Source organism: Dendrobates tinctorius, unplaced genomic scaffold (genome assembly GCF_039654945.1).
Source record: "Dendrobates tinctorius isolate UK_male_01 unplaced genomic scaffold, ASM3965494v1 ptg000158l, whole genome shotgun sequence".
In the NCBI taxonomy this organism is placed as follows: domain Eukaryota; kingdom Metazoa; phylum Chordata; class Amphibia; order Anura; family Dendrobatidae; genus Dendrobates; species Dendrobates tinctorius.
Genome location: NW_027361825.1, coordinates 795520 through 807673, shown reverse-complemented (window position 1 = coordinate 807673; position 12154 = coordinate 795520).

Below are 12154 nucleotides of genomic sequence, written 5' to 3'. Positions count from 1 at the left end.
CTTATGAGGAAAGGTTGCAGGATTTGGGAATGTTTAGTTTGCAAAAGAGAAGACTGAGAGGAGACTTAATAGCTGTCTACAAATATCTAAAGGGCTGTCACATTGTAGAAGGATCAACTTTATTCTCATTTGCACAAGGAAAGACTAGAAGCAATGGGATGAAACTGAATGGGAGGAGATACAGATTAGATATTAGAAAAAACTTTTTGACAGTGAGAGTGATCAATGAGTGGAACAAGCTGCCAGGAGAAGTGGTGAGTTCTCCTTCAATGGAAGTCTTCAAACAGAGGCTGGACAGACATCTGACTGGGATGATTTAGCGAATCCTACTTTGAGCAGGGGGTTGGACCAGATGGCCCAGGAGGTCCCTTCCAACTCTACGATTCTATGATTTTTTTTTGCGCCAAAATATTTTTTAAGCCGCCATCACAACACTGTAGACACTTTTGGCCGAGCTCTACTCTACTGTAACCTATTAAATATTTGTTAAAATATGCAATACAATTTAGGTACATTTGTATTAGTTTTTCAATTTTTAAAATTACCATTAATATCACATACAATGGACAAATACCACCGCACCATGACCAGACACAATATTACCACCACATAGTGACCTATAATTAATATCACATACAAGGAACAAATACCTCCACACCAGGACCAGACTATATATTACTACCACAGTGACCGAATAATATCACATACAAGGAACAAATACCGCCGCACCATGACCAGACCACATATTACCACCACAAAGTGACCAAATAATAGCACATACAAGGGACAAATACAGCAACACCATGTCCAGACCACATATTACCACCACATAGTTACTGAATACTATAATACTGATCAGTATTAAAAAAAAACCAATACTATCGCCATAAGTGCCATTATACACAGGGGATCTGTACTTACTATCCAGTGTCTGTGTACTGGTAATACAGTGATTAAAGACATTATACACAGGAGCTCTGTAAATAACGTACAGGTAATACAGTGATCACTGGTGACATTATACACAGGACCTATGTATATAGTATACAGTGTATAGTGTCGGTTTATAGGTAACACACTAACTCACCAGTGACGTCTCTAGGTAAAGTCCTTCATCCTTGCTTTTCATCTTTCATCCAGCAAAGATCGCCATCACTTCTTCCAGCCAGGGCTCGTCTCTACAGGAAATAACACAGTTATCTAGAGCTCCACTTGCAGAACAGATTACTTATTTTTTTCCCAACTTCTACACTACACCACATGAAGAAAAAAAGGCAACATAGTATCACTCTACCCAGTAACAGGACTGCCTGCCCCCTCCATTTAAAACAGTATACTCAAAAAATAAAATAAATACATCACTGCAGTAATAATATCCTTTAATTAGCCCCTATGGTAATGATATCCCCCATTCTGGCCCCCGTGTGTCTCATTCCTAGCTTCTGCCATATGTTCTCCCATCCCACCCTCATGAGTATCCATTGTGCCACATATGATCTCCCCATCTGTCTCCATCGTATCCATCCTGCCCCATGATCCTGCTCCATCTGTCTACAATCCTGCCCCATCTGTCTCCAATACTGCCCCCTGTGTCTCCAATCCTGCCCCATGTCTCCATTTTGCCCTGTTTCCAATCATGCCCCTTGTGTCTTTCATCCTGCCCCCTTTGTATCCAATCATGCACCCTGTGTCTGCAATCATGCCCCCTGTACCTGCAATCCTGCCCCCATGTCTTTCATCCTGCCCCTTTGTCTCCAATCATGCCCCCTGTACCTGCAATCCTGCCCCCTGTGTCTCCAGTCCTGCCCCCGTGTCTCCAATCATGCCCCTTGTGTCTGCCATCCTGCCCCCTGTATCTCCAATCCTGCCCCCTGTAACTCCAATCCTGCCCCCTGTATCTCCAATCCTGCCCAGTCTCCACCCTGCCCCAATCCTGCCCCCAATGTCTCCATCCTGCCCCTATGTCTCCATCCTGCCCCAATGTCTCCAATTCTGCCCTGTCTCCATCTTGCCCCCAATGTCTCCAATCTTGCCCCATCTCCATCCAGCCACTGTCTCTATCCTGCCCCATCTCCATCCTGCCCCCAATGTCTCCAATCCTGCCCTGTCTCCATCTTGCCCCAATGTCTCCAATCCTGCCCCCAATGTCTCCAATCCTGCCCCATTTCCATCCTGCCCCATCTCCATCCTGCCCCTGTCTCCAATCCTGCCCCCATCTCCAATCCTGCCCTGTCTCCAATCCTGCCCCATCTCCATCTTGCCCCCAATATTTCCAATCCTGCCCCCAATGTCTCCATCCTGCCCCCAATGTCTCCATCCTGCCCCATCTCCATCCTGCCTCATCTCCATCCCTACCCTGTCTCCATCCTGTCCCATCTATCCTGCCCCATCTCCATCTTGCCCCCAATGTCTCCAATCCTGCCCCCAATGTCTCCATCCTGCCCCATCTCCATCCTGCCCCCATCTCCATCCTGCCCCATTTCCATTCTGCCCCCGTCTCCAATCCTGCCCTGTCTCCATCTTGTCCCATCTCAAATCTTGTCCCATCTTCATCTTGCCCCAAATGTCTCCAATCCTGCCCCCAATGTCTCCAATCCTGCCCCCAATGTCTCCATCCTGCCCCATCTCCATCCTGCCCCCATCTCCATCCTGCCCCATTTCCATTCTGCCCCCGTCTCCAATCCTGCCCTGTCTCCATCTTGTCCCATCTCAAATCTTGTCCCATCTTCATCTTGCCCCAAATGTCTCCAATCCTGCCCCCAATGTCTCCAATCCTGCCCCCAATGTCTCCATCCTGCCCCATCTCCATCCTGCCCCAATGTCTCCATCCTGCCCCCAATGTCTCCATCCTGCCCCATCTCCATCCTGCCCCCAATGTCTCCATCCTGCCCCCAATGTCTCCATCCTGCCCCATCTCCATCCTGCCCCCATCTCCATCCTGCCCCCAATCTCTCCAATCATGCCCCATCTCCAATCCTGCCCCCAATGTCTCCAATCCTGCCCCTAATGTCTCCATCCTGCCCCATCTCCATCCTGCCCCATCTCCATCCTGCCCCCAATGTCTCCATCCTGCCCCCAATGTCTCCATCCTGCCCCATCTCCATCCTGCCCCCAATGTCTCCATCCTGCCCCATCTCCATCCTGCCCCCATCTCCATCCTGCCCCCAATGTCTCCTTCCTGCCCCCAATGTCTCCAATCCTGCCCCGTCTCCATCCTGCCCCTGCCTCCAATCCTGCCCCATCTCCAATACTGCCCCATCTCCATCCTGCCCCGTCTCCATCCTGACCCCAATGTCTCCATCCTGACCCCAATGTGTTATGAATGAGTCACCGGAGGAGGAAAAAACAAAAATACAAGCTAAGTCCAGAAAATCGGAGAGGTTGGTAGCTAGCGGATTGCAGACCCCTGATCCTATTCACAACAACTAACAGTAGCCGTGGAGCGTTCCTACGGTGGTCCCACTTTTGGAATTTTTGACAGTACGACTCTGCAGAATCCTGACCCTGGCTCAATGCCAACAGGGCTTTCTCAGCTTGATCAATAGCATTAGGTTCATCATACAACAACCCCAAGGCTTGAAAAAATGCGTCCACATTAGTTAGAATAGTATCACCAGGTGTCAAAGAAAACGCCCAATCCTGGGGATCGCCGCGCAGCAAAGAGATGACAATTTTAACCTGCTGTGCAGAGCTCCCCGATGAGTTAGGCTTCAAGGCAAGAAATAATTTACAATTATTCTTAAAATTCAAAAATTTAGACCAATCCCCAAAAAACACATCAGGAGTAGGAATCTTTGGTTCAGCAGCATGTGAATGAGCAAGATAGGCGGAAATTCCCCACACTTCAGCAGTGAGCTGCTCCACACGATCAGACAATTGCTTAATCTCCATTAAGAAAAAAATTTCTTCCTACGGCCCCAGAGAAAAAGAGGAAAAAATATACATAAAAGAAAAAAATTCTGACACTTTTTTTTTTTTTTTTTTACAATTCTTTCCTGCTATTGAGTACCCTAGAATCTGCGGCATGGCTGGTGATTCTGTTATGAATGAGTCACCGGAGGAGGAAAAAACAAAAATACAAGCTAAGTCCAGAAAACCGGAGAGGTTGGTAGCTAGCGGATTGCAGACCACTGATCCTATTCACAACAACTAACAGTAGCCATGGAGCGTTCCTACAGTGGTCCTAGATGCCTCGTCACAGCCGGAGAACTAAATAAGCCTAAAGAAAGAAAGGGGAAATCTAAACTGCCCCAGAGCAGACCCCAAAGCAATAGACAGCCCCCCACATGTATTGACGGTGAAAACAGATGAAAACACAAACACAGACAGAAAGACAGGCAGAGCAAATGATGGGGCCCAACTAACTAGATAGGAAAGGACAGAAAAGATGCTGGCTGCAATCTGCAAAAACCCTACCAAAAATGTCCCAACACGTCTGATAGGAAAAACGGCCCTGAAGTCACTAGACTTCAAAATCCCTATATCAGCACTCTGATATATTCTGAAGACAGAGCAAAAGAGAATTAACCGATCAGGGACAAAAATGGAAATTCAGCAAAGCCCCAGCCGGGGCTAGCTGAACACAAAACTAAGCAAATCAGACAAAATCTCATGGAACAATAACAGAGCAAAAACTTAGCTTTAGAAGACAGGAACTGAACTGGAGGCCAGAGCTCAGAGCAGAGAAATCACCTGCAACCCTACAGGGCGTTGGCTGCCTTATATCCACTCAGAGATTCCGGATGTCCAATCGCAATCCACCTGTTCAGGTGACAGGTCTGTCCCATCCAAATCAGTTTTACCACCTCCTTTCACCAGCAGAGGGAGTTCATCGGACATCAAAGGTGAACGAGAAAATGAGCTCATAATACCAATGTCTCCATCCTGACCCCAATGTCTCCATCCTGCCCCCAATGTCTCCATCCTGCCCCCATCTCCATCCTGCCCCCAATGTCTCCAATCATGCCCCGCCTCCAATCCTGCCCCCATCTCCATCCTGGCCCTGCCTCCAGTCCTGCCCCATCTCCAATTCTGCCCCATCTCCATCCTGCCCTGTATCCATCCTGACCCCAATGTCTCCAATCCTGCCCCCGTCTCCAATCCTGCCCGTCTCCATCTTGCCTCCCCCCTGTCTCCAATCTACCCTGGTCCATGTGTCTCTGTCCTGCAGGGAAACATAATAATTAAATTTAAAAAAAATTCTTACCTGGCCAGCTCCTGCTGGAAGATGCAGCTCCTGTGTGAGCTCAACTATTGCTAAAGGACCTGTGGTGATATCATCGTCATGTGATCAGGGGGCAGAGCTGATCAATGGTGAAGGCCTGAGATCAGCTCTGCCCCCTGATCAAATGATGATGACGTCACCACAGGTCCTCCAACACTTCAGTGCTGCTCTCCTCTCCTCCTGCGCTCCACATGGCATGTGGTGCAGGAGGCTGGGGGGCCCCGCCCCTTCAATGAACCATCTGCAAGGGTGGTAGGTCCGCCCCTGGATAAATAATAGATAGATAATAAATAGATGATAAATAGATAATAGATAGATAATAAATAGATGGATAGATAATAAATAGATAAAAAATAGATAATAGATAGATAATAGATAGATAGATAATAGATAGATGATAGATAGATAATAAATAGATAGATAATAGATAATAAATACATAGATAATAAATACATAGATAATAGATAGCTAGAAAATAAATAGATAATAGATAAATAGATAGATAAATAATAGAGTGATGCAGTAACCGCTGTGACAGCTAGGGGGTGCTGTCTGGCTCATGCACACAGGCATCTCCATTATTGTGATGGAGAAAGGATGGTAAATGACTGTTATGCATCCCAGGGTGGGTGGCCCTGGGATCGAAGCTGAAACGTGTTGATCAGCAGAAGTAATGCTGAGTGTTTGTCACTATGTATCAGGGAAAGCTTTCAGGTGGCTTGGTGAGATGGGTAGGACCAGTCACCTACAAACTCCCCCAGTGGCATGTGTCTGAATGCCCAAAGTATATGTGTGTGTGTGTGTGTGTGTGTGTGTATGGTAGGGTGTCTGAAAAGGACCTGGAATGAGGTCATAGCCTTGTGATCACCTGTGGGTGTGGCTATGTACCATATAATGTGCCTGAGGTAGGTCACATGAGGGGAGAGAGTGTGTACCTGAATGGTTCAGGGTCTAGGTGTTGGAAGGTGTGCTGCCTTCCTGAATAGCACCTGCTGCGACCTTGGACCTGGTGAGGCCGGTGTGTTGGGAGTCCCTGGGAGTAGGGACGGATCCCTGAATAGCACCCGGTTTAGCGTGAGTGTTGGATGGTATCAGAAGGGGACGGATGTCCTGAATAGCATCCGCTGAGGCCCTGGACCTGGTGAGGCCGGTGTGTTGGGAGACCCAAGGAGTAGGGTCGGATCCCTGAACAGCACCCGGCCCGGCCCCGTGTGTGAACAGAGTCTGTGACGGCCTGCGTTTGGGGAAGCCACTGCCCGTCTGTGGTTCTGGAACCATGGGGCGGCCTAGTGAATAAGGCACTGTCCGGATCGGTGAGCCCAGTGCGGCCGCTTCCCCGGAAGAAAGAGAGGACTGACAAAGAGTTCGCATCTGGAGCTGGAGCTCCTGCGAGGTAACCCCGGACATGGGGATATAACTGTTGGTGCCTGTTATATTCTATGGACATTAATGAAGTGTACGGCGTGCGGTCACCCACAGTAACTGGACAAAGAGGTCCAGCGTGTCTAGTGACAGCGTATCCAAGCCGTGTACTATGCAATGTTATGGACTATGTGTGAGCCTGTGAAGTATAACATGGCTTACAGTGCGGTTTATGATGGCACAATAAACTGCATTGGACTGTTTTAAGTGAAAGTGTTCCGGTGTGCATCAATATCGCAGCCAAGTGAGAGTTCCCCAACGCACTCAATGAGCGCTACCTTACAATAGATACGGTAGATAGATAGATAGAGTTTATTGTATTGTTATTATTACCATCATTCTGAGATCAGCCTTAATATCACACACACATCCACCTCTAGGGGAATCCCAGGACTTTTGCTCGATGATTTCCAATTCACAAGAATCTTGTTCCTGTCTGTTGTTCTCATAAACAGATATTTCTTTACCTCCATGAGTCCTTCCAGGAGGTTTGGTTTCTCTATACTGGGGGAAGAGCAGCTTTAAGGGAATCTGTCAGCACGAACCGCACCCCAAAAATGGTTTGCATGGTCACGCTGTTCTCTGAAGGATAACGTCATCCACACCTTTACTTACAATGTGTTGCCAACCAGTGAGCTGCCGGTAAAGCAGATGAAGGCGAGGCTGAACAGGGAACAGAGCCAGGTGAGCAGAGACTTGGGAAGTGCTTTGATACTCCCAGAGCACTTGAGCCTTGTTTGCATTCGAATTAAAACATTTTTCAGTCAGATTGTACAAGTTACAGTGGGGATCACAGTATCTTTCAGAGAGAAACCTGACCATGTAAACGGTTTTGGGAGGAATCATTTTGACAGATTCCCTTCAATAACCCCTGCCATATAGATATGTAAATAACTTTTTTCAGAGAAGAAAAGGACAGTAACTGCAGTGCCAGCTATGAGGTGCAGCGATCCTAAAAGTCGTTATTTAATCACAGCAGTTAGAGGGGATAACCGGGACTTTGTTTTTATAATGTGCCAAAGGGGTCTGCAATACCAAGATAGGTTATTACTAGAGTTGAGCGACTTTGGTTGGATCGAGTTTCATGAAACAAAATTTGTTTCAGATGAAACTGGTCCGACTAGAGCAAAAAAAGTCGGAGTTTCGTCCGAAACCCGACCCCAATGCAAGTCAATGGGGAATAAAAGTCGGCATTGAGTGTATGGACCAAAGTCGCTCAACTCTAGTTATTACACTTGGGGTTATTTAGTTTGGAAAATCGAAGGCTTAGGGGTGATCTTATTACAATGTATAAATATATGCGGGGACAGTACAAAGACCTTTCTAATTACTCTTAAGGGGGTTTTACACTAAGCGATATCGCTAGCAATATCGCTAAAACGTCACTGGTTTTGTGACGTTATAGCGATATTGCTAGCGATATCGCTATGTGTGATACTTACCAGCGACCGGCTCCCCCGCTGTCCATCGCTGATCGCGCGAGAATGTCCGGCTCCATTTCTCGTCGGGCGCTTCCTGCTGAGACTTCCTGCTGTGACGACGAGCGACGTGTGGAGGCGGGCGGGAGGACGTCAGGATCGCTGTGTGTGAATGGTAAGTATCGTGCGCTGCGTCGCTGCTGCATCGCTGTGAGGTCTTTCTGTATGAAAGCTCACTAGCGATCATTTAGCGATGCACCAGCGATCCTGACCGGGTCGGATCGCTGGTCGGATCGCTGGTGCATCGCTAAATGTAAAAGGGCCTTTAGACCTGTGACGGGGACAAGGGGGCATCCTCTACGTCTGGAGGAAAGAAGGTTTAAGCATACTCACAGACGCAGATTCTTTACTGTAAGAGCAGTGAGACTATGGAACTCTCTGCCATATGATGTCAATGAATGCAGAAAGGCCCAAACAGGTGCTCTAACCCAGAAGCTGGGGGCGCGGTTAAAAGGGAAAGCGCGCCCAGCGTCGGGGAGTATCCCGCCAGCCGAGAGAGGGGCAAGATGTGTGCGCAGTATGCTCCGGGTTGAGACCAAACGGGGTCGGCCATATGCCAGGACACTGCTGGAGCCTGCCACAGTGACAGGGAGAGCCAGGAGCCCTGTTCAGCTGAGCACCGCACGTAAGCTTAAGAGCCAGGGCAGGGTGCAGGACTGTTTGCTGTTGCCCACATTGCAGGACGTTGCCACACCGTTCGACCAGGACCCTGACAGTATTGCAGCCTTGCCTACATTGGCTGCAGCCACTAAGGGACTAGGGGCCCAGTGGAAGGTACCGGACACCAACCACTGCCGCCAGAAGACAGACCACCGTTACCAGCAGGACCTCCTTGGACAAGCATCGCGCCAGCCGTTGTTGGAGCTACTGCCTTTCGAGTAGCATCTACAGTCAGAGAAACTTCTGATATGATAATTGCACAAAAGAACTGCTGTTATCTTGCTCATTAACTCTGCATATTATTTTCACCTGAACTGTTAATTCCCTAGTTTTACAATTTATCTCCCTGCGAGGAGTTAACTCCTGATTAATTAAAATTGTTAACCCTTGCTCTGCCTCCTGTCACTGCATCGGGCAAACTGCTTACATATTCACTAGATTCCTTCATAGGGCTTTGATCCAGGGAACTAGTCTGATTGCCGTATGTGGAGTCGGGAAGGAATTTTTTTCTCCAATGTGGAGCTTAGTGTTTGCCACATGGGTTTTTTGCCTTCCTCTGGATCAACATGTTAGGCTCTCTGTTGAACTAGATGGACTTATCGTATTTAAGGTTGAAGGGAGACTTTATCACTATGTTATGTTAAAGCATGAACAGGCAGGTAGCTGTGCCCAGTGCCAATCTCTGCCGGTACGGAGCGGGCACAGACCACAACTCTTGGCATTCAGCGGGAAGTCAGCATGACGCCAACAGTCACATCCCTTCTACACAGCAGCACAGGACCGGGAGGAGAAGAGCGGATCTGTTGACTTGGAGCAGCTAAATCGTAGGCAGGAGCGGTCAGTGACCTCTCTGAGCCTGGCGACAGGTACAACAGGCAGGTAGGTGCCTCTTTTAGCATCAAGCTGCCTGTTTGTTTTTAAGCACATAGTAAAAAAAAATAAAACCTGGATAAGCCCTTTAAGTATCCAGGGCGTCATATATTTTATACATTTTTAAAAATTTCATCAAAGAGAATAAGAGTTTTATGTGGTCTTCTCATCACAGCTGGTGTTGCAGGGTCCAGTACTCATTTTCTCTATTTAGATGGACTGCTTAATTTTATTTTATAACACCACCTACTTGAGTTGTCATCTTTATAGTTCTATACAAGGATTTTGCTAGTCACGTAACGCCACAATCATGTTTGGCTGATGATGAACTGATAAGTGCAACATCCAATTTTTTCTGTTACGGTAAATATAAGACAAAAACCATCAAGTTAAAAAAACAAAACAAAAAAAAAACAGTAAACAGATAAATAAGAGAATATATTTCTAGCTTTGTGTGTTCTCAATTTCCAAATACTCGATCATCTCTCCTCTCATCCTCCTGGCCTTTGGATGTGCTGCCCTCTCCTGGAAAACTGCTCCAATTGTGCATCCAGAGTGAAGTAATAAAACAACCCAGACATATTACTCCCTTTCAAGTTAGGGTTAAACCTTGAATAATAATAATAATAATAATAATAATAATAATAATAATAATAATAAAAAAAACATTTAGCCCTGGACTGGCTGCCTGCAAACTTGGCAAATGCAGCAAAGAAACATAATATGATGGTGGTGATGTTACTAACACACAATGCATTGATACTGGAGAGTTAACATTGAAAATAATTGAGGAAATTTGAGTAAAACTTTGTTTTCTTGTAATTTTAAAATCAATATTTCTGTACACAGACATCTAAAGTCTTTTACAGATATTAAAGGGGAGTTCTGCTATGAACAATCCATACTTGCTATAATAGTCCTTTACTACTAAACACGTCACAAAGTGCCCCTTAGGGTGTGTGCACACGTTGCGGTTTTTGCTGCGGCATTTTCCGCAGAGAAACTGCAGCTCCTGCCAGAAACCGCAGGGTGAAATATTCCTGCGATTTCCTAGTTTTTGTTCAGCGGATTTGATCGTTTTGGAAGAGAGAGAGAGAGAGAAAAAAAGAGGAGAGAGTGAGAGGAGAGAGAGAGACCCAGAACGTAGAATGCAGCTGCGGTTCCACAAAAAAGAAGTGACATGCTGCGGAAAATAAACCGCTGCGAATCTGTGTGGAAATTTCCGCAGCATGTGGACAGTGGATTTGGTTTTCCATAAGTTTACATGGTACTGTAAGCCGCATGGAAACTGCTACGTATCCGCAGGACCAAATCCGCTGCTGATCCGCAGCAAAAACGACTCTTTATTGGCAACTGATAAAACATCATGGCTGGGAGAGTGAGGATAGGAGTATGCAAGTGCTTGTGGTATTACAGCTGTGTTAGCGGTGCCGTCCTCTTTTTCTCTTTGGTGTAGTAAGAATTACACAGTGCCCGAGTGCTGACTGTGTACTGCAGGACAGGACGGGTCCTCTAGAGAGAGAGAGATGCGCTGTTTGTAACACTAATTAATAACCATACAAGTACCATAACATTATGACCCCAATATATAAGACCACAACTCACTAATATTGCTCCAGAAATGGTCACTTTGCTACACTCGCGCAGGGCTTATGTATCCCTGGAAGCATCAGCGCTTCCATGGCAACCTCCCACACAGGCATATACACACACGTATCTCCCTTGTGCTGTGCCACTTCCAGTCCAGCATCAAATGACACACTTCCGATCCAGCACCCGATGACACACTTCCGATCTGGCACCTGAAGATGCACTTCCTGTTTGGCAATTAGCTCCAATATTTAAAACTCCATTAGTCCACTCTACAGCCACGGCAGCAGCAGTATCAAGGCGTGGGAGCGCCACCAGCACAACGCCACAATAAAGTAAATGAGCGTCTGCTCCATCATAGCCCTTGAGCTATCCCCACTCCCCCATGCCTATTGTGTAAATACTGATTTTGTTTCCACAGCACACTCTACCCAATATTTTGCGCTGACGACTATACAGGTAGTCTGCTCTATTCAAGGGATGCCCATTTTTTAACCCAATGCCATCTTTTTAATTTTTAACCACCCTCTTTTCCACAGCATTCTCTCTATGCGATTCTGACCTGGAGACTCTCCTCTTCTATTAAAATTATTGATCAAACACTGTCTAGCTATAACCAGGTAAACACCTTCCTAGACACCACTCTGTCTCTACCTGTACCCTTGAGATTTGTATATCCTCCGGTTGGGCTTTAGTTGTTACCTAACAATTTTTACAATTTTTCATATTTTTTTATATGTACATACTTAATTTTTCTTTATTTATCTATTATTATGTATTACTCAAATGGTTCTTGTTGTTTCTATCGTGATGTGCATAGCATCTGGGACATTTATGTGTTATTCATAAATCTGATCACTTTTTGCTTTATGTATATACAGGTTCTTCTGACTAAATTAGAATATCATCA